At 49.0% G+C, this 16224-nt stretch overlaps 1 pseudogene; it reads right to left on the minus strand.

Moving 5' to 3' along the window:
* Positions 1 to 10853: 10853 nt before the first annotated feature.
* Positions 10854 to 11614, minus strand: LOC129042142 (uncharacterized; annotated as a pseudogene).
* Between the last annotated feature and the right edge of the window lie 4610 nt (positions 11615 to 16224).

Below are 16224 nucleotides of genomic sequence, written 5' to 3' on the forward strand. Positions count from 1 at the left end.
GATCTCCCCGCCACTCCCTGCCCTCCTGCTGAGGCCCAGGCACACTGCCCTGCCCACCTGCCCACCCAGAGGAGAGGCACTCACTGGTCCAGGTGGTCAGGCAGTAGTGAGTGGTGTTTTGGCAGGATGTGGGCTGGAAACAATTCCCTCAATTCCCTGTCGCAGAGCACTCATAGCATCTCAGTGCCTGGGCTGGGGGAGGCACAGCTGGTGGTCAGAGACCAAGCCCTGGTCCCTGTCCAGCCTCCCACATCACAACCTCAGGCATGGACTCTGCTTTTGGGAAAGCACTAGCTTACCAAGCCCTGCACCCTGTCGTCCACCCACCCACCCGTGTGGACACTGGACCCTGCAAGTGCTACGGCTCCGTGTTGCACACTTAGGCTCAGATAAAGAAGTCGTCTCTGCTTTCTCGGGAGACAACCAGAAATCACCTGGGTTAGGGAACCAAAGCTCTGAGCAGCCAGAGATCCAGGCTACCAGGCAACCCCCAGCAACCCCGGTACCCCCTCAAAGCCCACCAGGCCAATGGGGGCAACTCTCTGCAGGACTGGGCAAAAGCAACAGCAGATCCAGCGGTGCCTCTGGGTGACTCAGGAAGAAAAAGTGGGCAAGCAGCCCAGGGGCTGGGAATGGGGCAGAGGGCCCAGGCTGTGGCCCTGCGCTGGCTCAGGCTCAGGCTGCACCTCCTGTGGGGCCTCTGGCAAGTCCCACCCTCTGTGTCCCAGCTTCCCCCTCTGAGCAGCACGGGTGCCTGACTGCAGAGACTGGTCCATCTAGGCCAACCCAGGCTGTCAGGGTGGCTGCCAGCATCCCCAGGGACCCAGGGGGGGACCCAGAGCAAGGGTACGCATCAGCTCACCTGAACATACCAGCCTCAGAGACAGCAGCCAAGACAAGTGGATCCTCGTGGCTAGGGCGGGGCAGATAGGCAGGTGGTGGCCCAGTCCAGAGCTCGGGCTGTCTGGCCTGGATCAGGCCATCTGGTCTTTATAGGGCCTTCTCCAGCTGTGGCTGGGGTGTGGCAGATATGTCCCTCACTGTCTCCTGACTCCATCCCAACATGTGACATCACCCGAGGTGTGGTTGGAGCAGTAAATACTTCTGGGAGCACACCCTGCTCCTAAGCTCCCTGGCTGCCTGGGCCTGGTGCCCTGGGCCCTAGAGCACACCCTGCTCCTAAGCTCCCCGGCTGCCTGGGCCTGGTGCCCTGGGCCCTAGAGAGCCACTTAGTGCCCCCGTCACCAGCCCCCTGCACACACGCCTCCCCACCACGGCACCCAGGGGCCAGCAGTGCTGCTGTCTGCTTCTCCCTAGGGTGCATCCCCCAGGGGCATCCTCAGCTCAGCCACCATGGCAAAGGCCACAGGCCAGGTGCCAGAATGTCAGCTGTGTGCATCTCACAGCTCTGGAGCTGGGAAGTCCAAGATCGAGGTAGCAGCAGGGCTGGTCCCTCCTGGGGCCTCTGTCCTTGGCATGGGGAAGGCATTTTCTCCCTGAATCCTCACACAGTCACCCCTGTGCGTGTCTGTGTCCTCATCTCCTCTTCTAATACAGACACCAGTCAGGTTAGGTTAAGGCCCCCTGTATAATCGCATTTTAACTTAATCACCTCTCTAGAAATCCTGCCCCCAGACACAGTCTCACTCTGAGGTATTGGGGGTTGGAACTTCAACATAGGAATTAAGAGGAACACAATTCTGCCCCTAACACAGGGAGAGGGAGAAATGGGTCATTTTTCCGTGCTCAGGCGGGTCATGACAGACGCAATCGCTGAGAGCCCCATGGGGGCAGGTATCCTTGTTCCTAAGATGGGACCGAAACTCACACCTGGAATCCATTCAGTCAGGAGACTGCTGGTCACATTTGGGCCCGCAGGGCTCTGCTTCCATTAAACAAATAAATATTCACAATTACAAAGTGCCAGGAACTTGTCCTTTCTTCCTGACTACAAGGATTCCAGGTGTGAGCTTTACCCCATTTTACAGACAAGGAAACTGAAGGCCCAAGGTGGGAAGTGGCTGGCCAGGTAAGGGCTGGCAGGTGGGAACTGGCAGGTGGGGGCTGGCCATGCGAGGGCTGGCAGGTGGGGGCTGGCCAGGTAAGGGCCGGCCATGCAAGGGCTGGCAGGTGAGGGCTGCAAGGAGAGGGCTACCAGGTGGGGGCTGCCAGGTGGGAGCTGCCCTCTGCAGAGTGGGACTGAGTCTTCCAGCCAGCCTGGGGTCTTCCTGACAGATGTGGGATGGGCTTCCCCTGGTGCTGTGGGCTCGTGCGTGGCTCTCCCTTTGCAGGGGAACAGCTGCCACCCTCCTGGGGACTCCTATGATGGGGACCCGCACAGCCCTCTGATGCACATCTGTGGCCTCACCCCTCCCCAGCCTGCCATGGGCTGACACATAGGCCAGGATTCCCAGGAACGACCCTAGAGAATTCCATGAGATATGGCAGCAACCTGCCCAGATGTTGGCCTAAGGCCAGGCACAGTGGGTCCCTCCAAGTCCCAGGCTTTGTTCTTCTGTGCCCCAGCCACCCACGTGGGACCAAGGGACAGGAGGGGCAGCTGTGCTCTGGGCAAGCCTTCCACACTCATCATCCTGAATCCTTGCAGCCACCTCAGGACAGGGACTGATCATGATCCCCGCTTCCCAGACAGGGCAACTGGGGCTCCCTGGCCACCCTGTCTGCACTATGTTCACTTCCCTCTGGGTGAGCAGAAAATGGAGCAGGAGTCAGACAGGGAATAGCACATCCGTAATAAGGAAGTCAGCAACACCCTGACTAGTCATTGACAGCCAGGCCCCAGGATGGTTTGTTTGTTGTCTTTTTTGTTCCTAAGCCTGGTCTCTCCAGGCAAGCTAAACAGTGGGTCAGAACTTTATTAGGTGTGTTATGCAGGAAAACGGCCCCCAAAGATGTTCATGTTCTCATCCCAGGAACCTGCAGATATATTAGCTCACACAGCAGAGGAGACTGTGCAGATGGGATTAAGTTGAAGATCTGGAGAAGGGGAGAGGGGCATGGGTTACCCAGGTGGGTCTTCAATGTAATTACAGGGTTTTACAAGAGGGAGGCAGAAGCGTCAGAGGAAGCAAAGACGGTGAGGTGGGGACAGAGCAGAGACTGGAGTGACTCACTTTGAAGATGGGAAAAGAGGCCACAAGCCACGGAAGTTTCCAGAAGCTGCTATAACAGACTACCACAGAATGGGTAATTTACAATGAACAGGAATTTATCTGGCTCATGGTCCTGGAGGATGGGAAGTCCATTGATCAAAGGTCCAGCTTCTGGCAAGAAGACTTCCTGATGCATCATCACATGACTGAAGGGCAAAAGAGAGGGTGAGAGAGAGGGAAGGGGACAAACTCATCCTATTATCTGGAACCCACTCCATGATAACTAACCCTTACTTCATTTGTGTTGCTATAAGGAATACCTGGGGGAAGCTGTGCTTCTATCTGGGGCCCAAACATCCCAAAGAGGGGACAAAAGAAATACCTAAGGCTGGGTAATTTATAAAGAAAAGAGGTTTATTTGGTGCATGGTTCTGGAGGCTGTAAAAGAAGCATCCGGTGAGAGTTTCACCGCTGCCTCCACTCATGGTGGAAGGGAAAGAGGAACCACCATGTGCAGAAATCACATGGTGAGAGAGAAAGTGAGAAAGAGAGAGGAGAGATGCCAGGATCTTTTTAACAACCAGCTCTTGGGGGAATTTTCACAGGAACCAATAGAGCAACAACTCATTCATTGCTTCAAGAACAGCATCAAGCCATTCATGAGGTATTCACTCCCATGACCCAACAGCTCCCATTAGATCCCCACTTCCAACATTGGAGAACAAATATTAACATGAGGGTTGGAGGGTCAAATATCCAAACTATAACACCATGCTTGTGATAATGGCATTAATCCATTCATGAGGGCAGAGCCCTCACGACCTAATTGCCTCTTAAAGATCCCACCTCTCACCACTTTGCATTGGGGCTTAAGTTTCTAACACATGAAGCCACCACAGACAGTCCTCACCAGAATAATTGCCTGGTGGAGCCATAAGAGTGGACCGCCACCCCTGGGATGCCAGAACTGTGGAGCTACCAGTGTGCAGTGCAAGCCTGGGGTAGCTACAGGCATGAGACTCCAACCCAAAGGAGCTGCAAAGCCGTGGGGGCCAGGCTGCCCAAGGCTGCCCAATCCCCAATGCAGTGTGCCCAGGAGGTGGTGTACAGAGTGAAAGATCATTCTAGAGTCTTAAGACTTAACTTCTGTCATGCTGGATTTTACACTTGCTTGGGTGCTATTACTCCTTTCTTCTTATCTATTTCTCCCTTTCTGAATGGTAATGTCTATTTTGTGCCATCTCATTGTATTTTGGAAGTACTTAACTTGTTTTGATTTCACAGGCCCACAGCTGGAAAGGAACTTGCCTCAGCATAAATCACGCCTTGAGTCTCATTTATATCAAGTTAAATGAGACTTTGACTTTGAGTTGATGCTGAAGTAAGTTGAGACTTTGGAGACTGTTGGGATAGAATCAACATATTTGACATTGTGAGAAGAACATGAAATGGGGGGTCAGGGCAGAGTGCTATGGTGTGAATGTGTCCCTCAAAGTTCATGTGCTGGAAACTTAATCCCCAATGCAACATGTTAGGCAGTGGGGTCTAATTGGAGGTGTTCAGGTCATGAGATTTCTACCCTCATCAATGGACTAATGTCATTATCATGAGAGTGGGTTTGTTATAAAACCGAATTCTGTCCTCTCCTGCTCCCTCCTGCTTCCTTGCCCTTCCACCTTCACCGTAGGGCTGATGTACAAAGGGAAGACCCTCACCAATGCTGACACCTTGATATTGGACTTCCCAGTTCTAGAACTTTGAGAAATACATTTCCTTCTTTCTTTTTCTTGTTACAAATTTCCCAGTCTGTAGTATTCTGTTTTAGCAACACAAAATGAACAACGAGGATGGTTGGGCTGTTGGTGGGGATGGTGATAATAGTAACGGTGGTGATGGTAATGGTGATAATGATGGTGATGGTGGTGGTGGTGATGATTGTGATGATGGTGGTGATGGTAAAGTTGGTGGTGGCAGTAATGGTAGTGATGGTGCTGATTATGGTGATGGTGGTGGTGGTGGCAGTTATGATGATGGTGATGGTGGTGGTGGTGGTGATGATGGTGGTTGTGCTGGTTATGATGACAGTGATGATTGTGGTGGTGGTGATAGTGATGGTAGTGATGGTGTTGATGATGATGGTGGTAATGGTGGTGGTGGTGGCAGTTATGATGATGGTGGCCATGGTTGCTATGATGACAGTGATATTGTGGTGGTGGTGATAGTGGTGGTAGTGATGGTGTTGATGGTATTGGTGGTGGTGGTTATGATGATGGTGATGATTGTGGTGGTGGTTATGGTGATGATGGTGGCAGTGGTGGTTATGATGATGGTGATATTGTGGTGGTGATTGTGGTGGTAGTGATGGTGTTGATGGTGATGGTATTGGTGGTGGTGTTGGTGATGGTAGTGGTTATGATGATGGTGATATTGTGGTGGTGATTGTGGTGGTAGTGATGGTGTTGATGGTGATGGTATTGGTGGTGGTGTTGGTGATGGTAGTGGTTATGATGATGGTGATATTGTGGTGGTAGTGATGGTGTTGATGGTGATGGTATTGGTGGTGGTGGTAGTTATGATGATGGTGGTGGTGGTGGTGGTGGTGATGATGGTGGCGGTGGTGGCTATGATGATGGTGATATTGTGGTGGTGGTGATAGTGGTGGTAGTGATGGTGTTGATGGTATTGTTGGTGGTGGTGGTTATGATGAGGGTGATGGTGGTGGCGGCAGTGGTGGTGGTGATGGTGATGGTGATGGTGATGGAAGGGGTAATGATGGTGCGCGTGATGGTGTTATTGGTGGGGATAAGAGTGGTGGCAGTGGTTTTGCTAGCAGTATTGGTGGCCAAGGAGGTGGAGGAGAGTGTATTGCAGTTTTTCCTGCCATGAGTCAGTAACAAGTTGTGATTAAAGGCCCAACCTTCAGAATCCTACACACTTGGGCTTGACTCTCAACTCCAGCACTTATTCACTGCATGACCACGGCCACGTTAGTCATCTGTTTGCCTCACTCACCTCATCAGTGGAGTGGGAATCACGGGACTCACATGAGGGGAATGCGGGGTTTGATAACCACCACAATGTGCTGAGCCCGGGAATGACATGAATGACTTACCCAGAATCACGAGTCTACCAACCTCATCCCATACTTCCATCCCTGCTGGCTGTTTGATGTCTCCAGACTTTCATTATTTCTGTCCTGTTCTAGCTCTGTGACCTTGTCATAACCCACCTGTTTGCCGCCTTTATACTCTCTTTTGCCCTTCTGCCTCAACTCAGGACACTCTTCCCAGCAACCTGCACCCCTTTTCCTCTTGTATGTCTTTTCCTGGAGACACCACTGAAGTTTGCAGAGCATCACCTGCTCTTTGGCTGTGACTCCACAAAGTGGTTAGTGTCAGACAGGTTCCATCCATAATGCTCACCTTTCCCCGCCTCTTTTTGAAGGCTACTTATGCCCCCTGTATGTCCCAAAGACTTGGCCGCTTAGCTGCTCTCTTTGCCCTGAGGCTTTCCTTACCAAAACCTGCATCCCCACATCATGTATTAAGAAGAACACCCAAATTAGCCAAACATCTCTGCACCCCTTTGATTCTTTGTCTCCTTCTCTCTACATCCAGTTGGTCTGTCAAGTTTTGCCCACCCAGAATCATCCCTGTATGCTCTGTTCCTACTGCCTCATCTCAATGCAGGTTTTGCCCCAGCCAGTGATGCCACCTATTTCCATTGCGCTGTACCACCATTTCCCCTGCTGTAGACGCTGACCCTCCAAGCCACACTCACTCATGCCACTCTTGGCTCAAAGCGTTCCCTGGTGCTCCATTTCCCACTAAAGAAGGTCAAACTCTAGTCATGCTGTGTGCTTTGAGGTCATCATCCCTTTGCTCTGTGACTGGAGATGAAAATCCAAATCCAGAGTACTGGTTCTAATCCCAGCTCTGCCACTTGCTAGCTGTGTGACCTTGGGCAAGCTATTTAACTTCTCTGTGCCTCAACGTCCTTATCTGTAATTTGGGCCTCATGATAGCACCTACCTCATAAGGTATGGGGGAGGATCAGGCAGGTTTAATACATACAAATCCTTTAAAGTTGTACCTGGTGCCTGGCACGCACTAGGTAAGTGTTTACCATTTTCATCATCAGAGCTCAAGCTCTCTGTCTGGCTCAGATTTATTTTGAGGATGTTAAGGGCCACATTCTCACTGACCCCCTTGGTGGTGGGAAGGTGGGGGTGGGTTGTCTTCCTGGACCTCCCCTTTTCCAGGCTGGGCCAGCAGCTGCTCCATGTTCCCAGCACTTGGCTCAGATCATGGTGTTGCAGCATCATGATCTGGGCAGGTTTCTGCCTCCTCCCCTGGACCACAGGCTCTGGACCAGCGCATCCAAGGCTCTCAGGCCCCACACATGCACTCTATGGGTGAGTGCTTTCAGCCTGACACACTGGAGTCTTCCAATAGCATGGCCAAGCAGCGTCAGAGTTTTTGTGGTGGTGATGGCAATGCACAGCCTTGGCCCCTGAGTCACCCCAGCAGCTGGTGAGTCACAGCCTCTCCACAGGACCAGCCGGGCCTTGAGCTCAGTAGCCCTGGGTGCACCCCACCTTATTTTTCAGGCTCCCAGCCATGCACCTGGCTGTGAGCACACACTCAGGGGATTCTGGACCCTGGTGGTGCTATAGAAGAGTCAGGCCAGGCAGTGAGGCCGTTGACACGGGCAGTAGGATCTGTCCCTTTCCCTGTGGCTGAGTGGGTGGCTGGGGGTGGAGAGTGAGAGGCAGCCGTGAGACGACTGCCCACAGGCCCTGAAGCCGCAGCAGCACACCCCATGCCTCAGCTTCTCCTGCACAGTTAGGAAGCTCCTCTCTGTCTCCCTCCTGGGAGCCACCATCCCCCAGGTTCCCCTCTACTCCCAGTCGCCCATCCAGACACCCCTGAGCTTCCTAGAGCTCTAACCATCTTCTCCACAGTCCAGTCCCATTGCCTAGAAGTGGAAGGGCATGCAGAGGCTGAAAAGCAGAATGGAGCACCAGCCAGTGCTGCAGCCCCAGCACAGGCACTCGCTGTCTATGTGCTTTCTCTGCCTCTGTTTTCTCATCTGCAAAACGACAGCATCTCTATTTTGATGCTCATTGTGAGGAACAATGAGATATTTATAAAGCCTTTAGAACAGAGCCTGGCTCAGTCAGTGCTAAAGATGTGTTAATTACTATGATTATAATTTTACCCTAAGTCCTCCTATAGACGTTCCTCTCTTTGCCTTCCCCGCCTGCCTGCTCTGTCTCTTCTCTCCTCCTCACCTCTCCTTCCCTCGCTTCTCACTCTCCCTCCATCCCCTACTAAGCCCCTCCCCTTCCTGTCACCCCCAGTCCCTTGTCGCTTCCCTCCGCCATCTTGGCCTCCAACTCTCCCTCCCAAGATGCATCCCAGGATCATTCCCTCCGGGGTGTTGCCCAACCACCTTTAACCAAAGCAGCTCTAATTTTCTCCTGCTCCAAGCCGCATGCTCTTGGCACCTCACCATGGACCCGACTGTCAGCCAAGACCCTCTGGTGCCACAGCCCCACAGGCTACAGGGGATGCACCGGCCCTGAATCCACCTCATGACCCACCTGTCCCCTCCCCACCCCTGCTGCCTCTGCCCAGGCTCAGGCCCCTCCACCTCTGTTCCGACCAGGTCCCAGCCTACCCCTGGTCTCCTTACCTCCCCCACCCACTCCCCTCCCATCCCAGGCTGCAGGGCACCTCTGGCCGCTTGGCTGCCATGCTCAACTGCAAAGGCCCTTCCCATCAGTCATGAGCACCAGATGCTGTTGTCTTCAGTCACACATCCAGGGTCCTCGAGGACCCAGCTTCTCTCTGTCTTTGTGCATGTTTTGAATGCATTGTTGTTGCTGCTGAGGTTTGTGTTTTTCGCCACTTAAAAGTGAAGCATAACACCTGAGCAGATGGTGCCTGCAATGCCCTTACCTCAAGTGTGTAGTTCCCTGAATTCTTGCCCATGAATATGTAAGGTCAGCCGAGAGAAAGGACAAGAGAGAGAGAGACCCAAGTTCAGGTGAGTAAGTTTATTGAACCTGCCGGCTGCTCCATTACAGACAGAGGAGGCAGCCCTGAGCTTATTATATGGGGGAGAGAGACCCTGGGGTGTTTGTTGGTTAACTCTGCCACATATAACCTTGTAATGTTTATGCTACCAGAGGGTGTAGGTAAAGTTTGTTTATGCTTCCCACGACCTCCCCTTGTGCAGTCCCAATGGTTTGTAATTGGGATTTGCTTTATAGCAGCAAGGCCTGATAGGTAAAGTCTGCTGGCTTCACCGCAGCGTCTAGATAAGGGCTTAGAAATGTAGAGGCTTGGGGCAGCACAGAGAGGAGTTGCAGAGTGGGGAGGGGCGGGCAGCACCAAGAAGCTGCTTGGGGCAGTTTGTCCCTAACAGTGTATACCTATGCGACCACTCCTAGGTTCCCTTGTGCCACCCTCACCTGGAGTAACCACTGTTCTGATTTCCATGGCTAGCTAACGGTCTTTTCTGCTTTTGACTTTTATATCAGTGGAATCACACAGGGTGCCCTCCATCACATGCTCAGCATCTTCTCTGCAAGGTGCATCCACGCTGACGTGCGTGTCGGTACCATGTTCTTTTTCTGTTGCTGAGTAGCATTCCATTTGATGAATATCCACAACTTATTATCTTGTCTTCTGTCAATGGACAGCTGTGTCATTTCCAGATTGGGGATAAACACACTTACAAAAGTCTCTTTGTGGACACACGTTTTCACTTCCCCTGGCTGTGTACCTACGGGCGGAATTGCTGGACATGGAAGGCACCTGTTGAGCTTGGGTAGATGTGGCCACACCGTCCCTAAAGTGGCCCTACTGTGCTGCTCTCCCCACAGCAAAGCAGAGTGCTCCAGCTGCTCTATGACACTCTGACACTTGGGAGAGGCAGCTGGCAGGGAAACTGTGAGGGCTTCCTTCGCCACTCACTGGACGGGCCCTGGGCCTGTGCCAGGTGCAGAGGCAGAGAGACAGGGTTGCCAGACTTAGCAAAAGTGAAGAGACACAGGACACCCCATTAATTTTGAATTTTTAAAATATTGCATGAGACATGCTTATACTAAAAATTATTTGTTGCTCAATAATTTGTTGCTCAAAAATTCAACTTTGCCTGGGCACCCTGTCTGATGGGACAGGGCTCTGAGAGGCCATCGGGGACCCCCTTCCTTACACCCTCACAGGAGAGGGCTCAAAAGCCCCTTAATGGGCAGGTCAGACTCTAACACAGGTGGAGAGAGCCCTGGGACTCCGTGGGACTCTGGCTTTGCATCTGGCGCACTCATCACCCCCACAGGCTTCTTCCTTGGGCCAGTCCCCCACGGCCCCTCTCAGCCTGAGCCTCCTTTGCCGCAGGCACAGGTCCAGGGGCCCAGGGGTTTGCTTTTCCTCTGGGGGGCTGCACTGGCCTCCCTGCGCACGGCCACGTCACACTCCTCCATTAGTGCCAAGGCCACAGGATGACTTCAGGCCTTCAAAAGAGTAGAACAGACACAGGCAAGGCTGTCGGAACAGACGGGGCCTCCTGGGGGACTTTAATGAAGGAAGGCTCATAATCTGATTTATGTTTTACAGTCACATGGGCAATAAATCTGTAGTTTGGGGGAAAAAAATAGAAGACTGTGTTTCTTTCATTTTCATTGACCCATATCCCTGATCCAGGAGCCCCCAGAGGAGGAAATCCCACCCCTCATTCCAGGTCAAGAGACCCTTCCTGAGAGCAGGTGTCGCCCTGAGGCTCTGAGGAGGAAGTCTCCACCTGGAAGGTGCCACAGGTGAAAAACACCACCTGTGACCTCTGACCAGGGTCCGTGGATGGTGCTAGGCCCCTGCCCTGCCTGCATCTTCACCCCGTGTGGGCAGCAGGCTGCTGCCAGGGAGGAGGCCTGACCCAGGAGGCCAGAGATGGGAACTTGTGGGGTTCCACCCCCGAAACTAGGGAAGCTGTGGGCCTCCAAGAGCTCTGGGGACCATCTCAGAAAGAAGTCACATCCAGAGAGCTCTGAAACATTCCAGAATCCATCCAGGGTGCTCCTTTGAATTTTTTGGTCTTCCAAGGAGCAGCAAGTAGGCTGCAGGGCAGCTAAGAGGAGCCATGTTTCTGGTGGAATGGGGACCACTGCTCCCCATTGGCAGGTGGAGTGGGGAGGGGGCAGGACTACAGGAGAGAGGGCAGTGCCCCACATTGGGGACAGGCTGTGGGAGGGGCAGCAGGGGCCCTGGCCTGCAGGCAGAGGTTTCCCTCCTTCCCTTCTCGGGTGACTGAAGGCTCCAAATAGTGGAATAAAGGCACACACCTCTTCCCAAGCGCTCGCCAGGGCAGCTGCCGCCAGCGGTCAGGCCTACTGATTTCTTATCCTTTCCAGCTTCCTTTATGGAAGTGCAATCACATAAGGGTATGGAGTCTAATTTATTTTCAATTTTGCTCCAAATTTCACACATTCTGTACATGGGTCACTTAACGCACATCTTGGAGAACTTATTTTAAAATTGCTGATCATCGGGCTGGCTGATGGTAATTTATTTAACTAGTCTCCTACCGCTGGACGTTTTGGTAGTTTTCTGTCTTTTGCCCTTTCCAACAACACTGCAACCAATAAGCCAATTTTCCATAATTCACATGCGAGAGTAAGTCTGGGAGATGTTCTGGGGCAGGCCTGCTGGTTCAATGAATCTACAAAAAAAAATTCTTAGAACTAGTAAGTTTAGCAATGTTATGAGATTAACACACAAAACTCAATTGTGTTTTATATACTAACAATGAATAAGAGGAAATAGAAATGAAAGGCATAATATTTTTTGCAGTTACCCCAAAGGAAATAAAAAAAGAACATGTACAGCATCTGTATGCTGAATATTATAAAATGCTATTGAAATAAGTAAAAAAAAAAAAAAAAAAACCTAAATTGATGGAGATATAGGCTGTCAGTGGATTGGAAGACTCAACATAGGAAAGGTGTCAGTTCTCTAAAACTTGACATACTTTTAATGCAATCCCTATCAAAAGCCTAGGAAAAGCTGTTCCATATATAGATGAGATTATTCTAAAATGTATATGAAAAGGCAGAGGAACTAGAATAGCTAAAATAAGTTTTAAAAAATGGAAGGAATTATTCTATCTAGTTTCAAGACTTACTGTATAGCTACTGTAACGAAGACCGTGGTCCTGGCAGAGGAACAGACCCACAGATGGATGGAACAGAACAGGGAGCCTAGAAACAGCCCCTCACAGTGCAGCTGGTGGATACTTGGCAAAGGTAAAAATCAATTTAATGGAGGAAGGAGAGTCATATTAACAAGTGCAGCCGGTGGATACCTGGCAGAGGTAAAAAGCAATTTAATGGAGGAAGGAGAGTCATATTAACAGCTGTACTGAAACAATCGGATATCCATAGGTAACCTCGACCTAAACTACTTATAGAAAAATTAATTCAGAACAGCTCCTAGATTTAAATGGGAAATGCTGAACTATTGAAATATTTGCAAACCACATATCTGGCAAAGAACTAATACCTAGAATATAGCTCTGTCTTTATCTGTTTTCTGTTGTTTATAACAGAATACCTGAAACTGGGTAATTTATAAAGAAAAAGAATTCCTGGCTGGGCGCAGTGGCTCACACCTGTAATCCCAGCAATTTGGGAGGCCAAGGCGGGTGGATCACCTGAGGTCAGGTGTTTGATATCAGCCTGGCCAACATGGAGAAACCCCGTCTCTACTAAAAATACACAAATTAGCTGGGCATGGCAGTGCACACCTGTAGTCCCAGCTACTCAGGACGCTGACGCAGAAGAATCGCTTGAAGCCGGGAGGCGGAGGTTGCAGTGAGCCGAGATTGTGCCATTGCACTCCAGCCTGGGCAACAAGAGCAAAACTCCATCTCAAAAAAAAAAAAAAAAGAATTCCTTTCTTACAGTTATGGAGGCTGCGATGTCTAAGGGTAAGGGGCCACATCAGGTGAGGGCCTTCTGGCTGGTGGGGACTCTCTATAGGGTCCCGAAGGAGTGCAGGGCATCCCAGGGAGGGCAAGGGGGCTGAGTGTGCTCCTGTGCTATCTCAGTTTTCTCTTCCTCTTCTTATAAAGCCACCAGTCCCATTCCATGATAACTCACTAATTCGTTAACCCATTAATCTATTAATCCATCAACCCATGAATGGGTTAATCCATTCAAGAGAGCAGAGCGCTTGCGATCCAATCACCTCTTAAAGGCCCCCTGCTCTATACTGCCTCAATGGAGATTCCATTAGTTTTGGAGGGCACAAACATTCAAACCATAGGAGTTCTGTATTCTGGATACTAGCTCTTATATATACTCTCTAAACCCAAGAGAAAAAAATCTCAATTCAATTAGAAAATTGTCAGAAAAAGAAACACGAAAAACTCTTCACTGAAGAGGAAATACAGAGAACAAGCCAATGAAGAGATGTCAACAAAATTAGCTGTTAGGGAAAAAGGCAAATTAAAACTGCAATAAGATCCTAATACACACCTATCAGAATGGCTAAAATAAAATAGCAACCTCACCAAATGCTGGTGAAGAAGTGGAGAGGCTGGATGGCTCATTCGTCGCTGGTGGGAATGTGAAACGGTACAACTACTCTGGAAAACAGCTTGGCATTTTCTTTAAAAACAAAGTACAAGAGCCAGGTGCGGTGGTTCATGCCCGTAATCCCAGCTCCTATTTAAGATGGCATTGCTCTGGTTCACACTCCTCTGACACAGGAAGTTGCAAAGACTGTCCAGAGAGATCCCAGTTCCCCCAGCGGTTACATCTTCCATACTATAGTAGAATGTGACAATCAAGAAATTGACATGATACAATGTGCCCCGAGTTCCAGGAACTCCACGCCTGTGTCATTCCTGCAGTCATTGCCCCATTCAATATGCAGAGCCCTTCCATCGCTGCAGACACCCTCCCTTGTGCTATGCCTTTGTGGACATGGCTGCCCTCCTTGCACACCACTAACTCCTGGCAACTTCTAAATTGTCCTCCATCGCTACAGTTTTGTCATGTTGGGAAGGTTACTTATATGGAGCCATATAAGTTTGTGGCATTTGAGATGGAGATTTTATGTCCTTGGGAGCTTGACCTTTTAACCACATGGTAGTATTTTCTTTTGGTCTCCACCTTCGGGGAACAGGAATTTTAGGGTTCATGTCATAGTTAGCTCTAAAAATCATATTAAACAGTTAAAAGCCTTTGCAAGCTCAAAGTTAACTACTCAAGACTCCTTCTGGGAACAGAACTGGATACTGCCTTGTGCTGTAGCTCAGTAGCCAAGGCTTTGCACTTTCACAGTGGCGGTCGGGGTTCAATTCCCCCATAGGAAGTAAGTCATTTCTGGTTTAATATCTTGTCTATTCTCTTCTCCTCTGCAGACCGTCTTAGATTTTCCTTTCTCTAAGCACCTGGGAGGTTACCTTTGATAAGTTCAAAAGCCAGAAATATCGGCCTTTTGGCATAACAAATTCTAAAAGGACTTTAATGTTAAAGAGTGCTATGGTTAAAATCAGTTTAATTAAAAGTGGATATTCAAGCTCTAACAGCCTGGACTCCCTGGGAAAAACAGGAGGCACCAGAGACCCCTTTCCTTGCCCTGTTCTTTCAAGGGCTCCACCCTAAAGCTGGTAATCCAATTAAAAAACTTAAAAACTGGCAAATGAAAAATCTTACAACTCCTGTGGTAATCTTCTGTTTTTCTGTGTAGCTACATATGTGTTGTGTGTAATGTTTATTTTTTTAAAACTCATTAATTGGCTTAAACAAAAATAAGCACTTATATCAAATATTTTGAAACCAAAATAAAAACTGTAATGTCTTTTAGTTCAAGTAACTTTAGAAATCTTTGGGAAATAAAAATAGCTTTAATACTTGTTGATAAAACCATTTAGTCTAAAGTATGCAGGTCAGATATTAAGTTGGCTAAATTCTTTGAGGTCATAAGCTGCTTCTTTAACTTTTAAAAATTGTTCAATTTACCTACCTTAAAGCCATTAGATTCTAGATAAGGCCTGGTGACACATAGAATTAGCCATGCCCCCTAGCTGTAGAAAGATTTTAAAGAAAGAAATGTTATATGAGAAAGGATCTCGTATGGTAAATTCTTGTCCTAAAGTAAAATAACTGGTTGTTTAAAAGGAGGGATGTTTCGGGCAAGTCAGAAAGTCGAAAAATGCCTCATGTGGTCTGTGTAAGTCATGAAAGGATTTGTGAAAGGGAATTTGCGCAAGAAATATTCCACAATTCAAAGATGGTTGGGCTTCCTAAATGCTTCATAAAATGCCACCATGACTCTTACCGTACAATTTGCCTGCTTCAGTAAGATAAGGCCTGGGGACATATGGAGTTAGTCACGTCCCTAGCTATGCTGGAGAGTCAGCCCTTATCTGTACTTCTGCCTGGTATGTCCTAGGCTAGGCTCCACATCTAGCAGACAGTTAAAATTGCTCACTAACCAGGGTTTTCACCAAAAGTAAGAGTCGCTAAAACTTAACATTGTAACATGTAATTGAGACTATTGAAACAAACAGCTTTACATGTAAGGTGTGTAAGGAAAGGAGAAAGTACATGTGGTACAAGGTTATAAGAAGGCATGGGAATGTGAATTTTTTGCCTAAAGGGATAAAGAATTGTTGTAAGTAACTTGGTAGAATAAAGCTAAAAGTTTGAACAGTTGTGGAAGGTTTGTAAAAACTTAATTGTAAAAGAGATTTTGTGTGTGTACATTGGCTAAATTAAAGGGGTATTATCCCGTTTTTATATAAATTAAACATTGGAATAAAAGCACAACAGGTTTTTCTTAGAGCAAAAAAACTGCTTATAATCTGCTCTTTAACAAAAACTTGTAAAGGGTTATAAAAGGTTTATGAGAATCTTACTTTGTGGTCAAACTGATTAAGATTGGACTTATTTTTATAAATAAAACCTTATTTATAAGATTTTATTAAGAATTGGGTTTGGCATCAATAGTGAACTAATGCAACAGTGACATTTGGCTTATTTTGGTACAAAAATCCTACAGGAAGCCCTGTCCTGTATGGTTTCATCTGGGCAGTATTT

Source organism: Pongo pygmaeus, chromosome 7, assembly GCF_028885625.2.
Source record: "Pongo pygmaeus isolate AG05252 chromosome 7, NHGRI_mPonPyg2-v2.0_pri, whole genome shotgun sequence".
Classification (NCBI taxonomy): domain Eukaryota; kingdom Metazoa; phylum Chordata; class Mammalia; order Primates; family Hominidae; genus Pongo; species Pongo pygmaeus.